Source organism: Solanum verrucosum, unplaced genomic scaffold (genome assembly GCF_900185275.1).
Source record: "Solanum verrucosum unplaced genomic scaffold, falcon-dt-bn FXZP01000222.1, whole genome shotgun sequence".
Lineage (NCBI taxonomy): Eukaryota > Viridiplantae > Streptophyta > Magnoliopsida > Solanales > Solanaceae > Solanum > Solanum verrucosum.
In genome coordinates, this window is record NW_026020027.1 from 365,812 (window position 1) to 370,792 (window position 4,981).

The window sequence follows — 4,981 nt, forward strand, 5'->3', positions numbered from 1 at the left end:
GTTCGAAATTTAGTATCCATATCATGGTCCAGTAAATTAGCGACTCAACTAAGTTAGATTCAATATCGATAACAACAGAGGCGAATCTAAAATTTGAACATTAATTTGTGTGTTAGATTCTAGTTCATGATTCTTATCACAACTCATTCGATTTACTATGTCTGAAATCAATTGCTTGTGCTTACTTATAGTGAAACTTTCAACTCATATACAAGGTCCGAGCTAAAGCTACTTAGTCACACTCTAAAAATTACTCGCTCCATTTCATTTTATATGACACCATTTGACTTGACATAGTATTTAATAAAAAATGGAAGACGCTTGTGTCACGCCCCGAGCCTACACCCTGGACGTGGCCGGCACTCGAAGACCATTGCTGGTCCCAAGTGAACCCTTGGCCTGACTTTCTTAACTCAGCGGAAAGCTAACTCAACAGAATAACTCCATGCAATGCAAGGACATAAAAAAACTTAACTGATAAAAATCTTGCCAAAAAGGCAACTCGAGTCCCAAAATAGCATAGTTACATATATACATAGATGAGAAGCTCAATACTAACTGACTGACTGTCTATGAAGCCTATATAATACTGAGATGGATGTTGAGACAGACCCCGCAACATCCTGACAAAACAAAACTAGAAACACCAAATAACAGAGTCCTCCGGAATGCAAGGAGGCTCACCACTGACTCTGAAATGCTCAACTGGATCAACGGCGTGCCGGGTGCTAATCCTGGGTACTTGCGTCTGCATCGTCATAAGATGCAGGCCAACTGGCATCAGTACATTGAATGTACGAGTATGCAAGCTGGAAAGTTAAGCAACATAGGCTAGAAGGAAAACTGGTAGAAACTGAATAACTTACCTGGCTCAACTCAACTCAACCTGACCGACTCATTTCAATATAATGCAATTTAAAACAAGGGCAATATAAAGAAAAGCTGTTTAAAACCTGTTATAAACTCTGTGTGTATACAAAGATACAATAAGCCTGAGATGTATATAGAAATACAAATGAACTGATGTATATAAAAATACAATACTTTCTATGTATAAAAATACAATAACTGCTGTGGGAGTTTCTCTAACCGACAACTATCACATAAGAGCTATAGTGATGATACAAAGATCGACCTCACGCTGCCAAAGCATCCTATACCCGGCCAAAGGTATAAGACCTGAACTGCCTAATGGATCCACTAGTCTATCTGGAAAAGGATTCATCTAAAAAGTATGATCATTTTCTACCCATGGTGGCTAACATGGTTCAATGGGGGTTGTGGGTTCCTTGAACGCTCCCCCAACTCGATGCTCGATACTACTCCCAAAAATGTACTGGCTCTTTTGTTTTTTTTAAACATATTTCTTCCTGCTGATTTGAGATAATTACTCAAAAACTTAGCTCAAAGACTATCTTGGAAATCTCAGTTTCCTCTTTTGCTTCATTTAGAAAGCGATAACTCTTTTTCTGAAAAACTAGCCCGAAGGCTCTTTGGAAATCTCAGTTTCCAAAGCTTGTTTAAATGTGAAAACATTTATAAACTTATTTGGGAATACATAGTCCCCATATATTTCTTTGAAGAAAAGAACTTCAAACCTTAGCTTTACTTTTAAAACAACTTCTTTCTTTAGTTTGAGATAATTACTCAATGCTTAGCCCAAAGGCTCTTTTGGGATCGATGTTCCCTTTTCTTGCTCAAATGTGTAAAAACATTTATAAACTCTTAGGGAATACTTAGTTCCCTTATAACTTTTGAAAAATGAAATCAACTTTATACTCTTGACTTAACTTGAAACTCGATACTCTTTGCTTGAATTGAAACTCTATACTCTTTGCTTGACTTGAAACTCTATGCTCTTTACTCAACCTAAAACTTGAGCCTTAAAATGAAGTTAAAACGTTCAATGAAGACTCTTGAAAAGTTTGAAGACTTGCTTGACTTACTTCTTAACTTCTAAGCTTGGCTCTAACTTCACTTGACTTTGATCCTAACTCGCCTTGAATTTGATTATGGATTCAAGGTATATGATCACACGTTTATGGATGAGTTCTTGACGTTAAGACGTACTTTGGAGTGTTGGAAACAACTATGAAACATAGGTACAATACCTAGGAACATGTATGAAAAAGTGGGGAAGGAATGGGAAGACTTGGCGCTCTGAGAGGCGCGGAGCGCCAGACCAAAAACTTCAGAAGGGTCTGGTTGGGGCTCTGCTAGGGGCGACGCACCAAGGGCTGGACCTCAGAGTCCCCTTTGGGGCGCGCTGGCTGGCGCGACGCCCCAGCCCTTTTCCCCGAAAATTTGACTTTTCTCCTTCATTTTTCCAACTCTAAACCTCCCTTACCTTCAATGGTTTCAACCCCAAACACTAAGGATCATAAAATACCTCAACATACTAGAGATTCAACTCAAAAACACAACCAAATCATGTCTCAAATCAACAAGTACTTCAACAACACAATCAACAACATCAACAACACCACCAACAACTTCAACAACTTCAACAACTTCAACAACACAACCAATCTTTTTCTCATAAATAAAACGAGCTTGGCGTGTGGGGGAACTACCATGGTGATTAAGTTCCACTTTAGTTGGTGTGAAATGAGCGGATTCTGGGATAGGAGGTCTTGTCGGTATGGAGAGCTAGAATCCTTATGTCAGCTTGGTTGTTCAAAAGACTGTCTCTTTACCCCTTGCATCTTCATCTTTTCGAAAGCCCAGACCCCCGACGATATCCATGACGATCTTTGACGAAACCTTGCTTGATCTTCTCTTTCTCCTCTTCCTCTCCTCTTCTATCAAAATCCCTAATTCTCACTCTCACTCTTTTAAAATGAGAAAATGTGATCAAAATCAGTCTAACACACTAATATATATCCAAAAGAAAAGGCTAGGGAAAAGACCAAAATGCCCTTAAAATTTCCGGACGGATTCCCTGCCAACTGCCCAACTTCCAAAGGGCATAACTCACTGATACGAACTGAGAATCAAGTAAACTCGGTGGAGTTGGAAAGATCATTCCACGAGCTTCGCAAACATAACTGGAACTACACCTAAATCATCTTGAGCTAGAATTTATGGCTGTTAAAAGTTGGCCAAAAACTCACTTTTTCCCATACTCAGCTAAATTTCCAGATTTTTAAATTCTTTCCAAAAATGACTATTTCCAATTCTAAGCCTCTTCATAGTTATTTCAAATTGCCGGATGTTACAGCTTGAAATTTATGTTCTAAAATAGTCCTTAGGTATTTGTGTGGTTGTTTTATAAAAGATAAAAGAAAAAACTTAAAGTTAAATTGTTTCAAATTCAAGATGTATTTATATCTGTCCAAGTCTTGATAGACAGAGTTAACAGATCCAAACTGGCATGAACAACACGATTATAAAGTATATTTTTTTAAAAGAAATATAATTTAAAAACAGACTTATATTTCAACAGCAACATAATACAATGTAATTTCACGAATAGAATAAGAGGGTGGAGTATACACAAACCTTATTCTACCTCTTCATATCAAATAAAGCATATCAAAAGCAGATCTAAGAAGAAATAATAAATATTAAGGGATTAGATTCCATCACTTGATTAAATAAATTTGGAAAGAAAAATAATGTAAACTAAACACAAAGTTCACCACTGGTCTTCAAATAATGATGTAGATTTCAAGTTAACAACAAAATTAAATTGAGAATTAGTAGTAATTTTGTATTTTAAACTAAGAAATAAGTAAAGAGATTTACCAGGAAACTCTCTAATGGCTTTGCATTTAACAACTTTTTTTTCTTTGCAATGAAGTGGTTGGGAAAGAGGTTTTGCTTTATGTTTTTAAAATATTATGTTGGAATACGAGTGAAACATCCACATCTCATTGATTTTTTTAAAAACTATCTTTAATTTCAATATATCATATTTTTTTAAAAAAATAGTTCGATAAATATAGCATTTTGTGTTAGTAAGATGTGAGGAATGATGGTATATCAAAAGGTGTAACATAGACAATTTAATCTAATGCAAGTATTAGTTATTGATTTTACGACTCAAACTCTTGATCAACATATAATATTATACAATTTTAATATTATCTAATTAGTTGATTATTTTTGTTGGTTAATTAGTTCAATCAAAAATCATTCTCTTTATAATTTGAAAAATTGCTTGAACTCATTTATTAAGCCAGAGGAAATAATAATTACTATGACCTAACCCCTCCTTGTTTAGATTTGGATATAGATCTTTGTTTAAATTGAACATAAACCTTTTTAAAAAAAAAATAGTACTACTTTTTATTCTTAATCAGAAGTCTCTAATTTAAATTTTCTTTCGTATGGAGTTGCTTTTATTAGGAAGGGAAGCAGGCCTATTGGACTTGCTTTTCACAATAATGGATTTACTTTAATTCTTTCCCAAGCATCTGGTAATTTAAATTTTATCGGGCCCCAATATGGATACCAATCGTTGAGTGAAAAAAAAAACAGCAAAACATATGAAATTTGAAGAAAAAAACATAACAACACAATATAGTCCCACAAGTGACGCCTGGGAGAAGGTAGGGTGTACATATACCTTACCCCTACTGTTGTTGTGAGGTAGAGAGATTGTTTTTTTTATAAACCCTCGGGGTTTTCAGAACATGATTTGAAAGAAATGCAAGAGTAAAAATATTTAAATTTTTTGAAAAGAAACAATAAAGTTCAAAGTTACGACCAACCTTTTCTTTAGTAATCATACAACGAAGATGACTTTTTCCATTATATTATAAATTTATAAAAACATATGAAACAGATGATTTGATGTCAGGAAAGCAACATATGTATAAAGAATGAAACGCATTTAAGAAACAATACGTAACAACGGGACCGAAGTCACTCAAAACAACAATCAAACTTTTCTTTAGGTATATATAGTAGATCGCGAACGTAATCCTGATGGTGAAAATTCAGTCTCTACCACTGCTAGTAAGTATCCACAGATAGT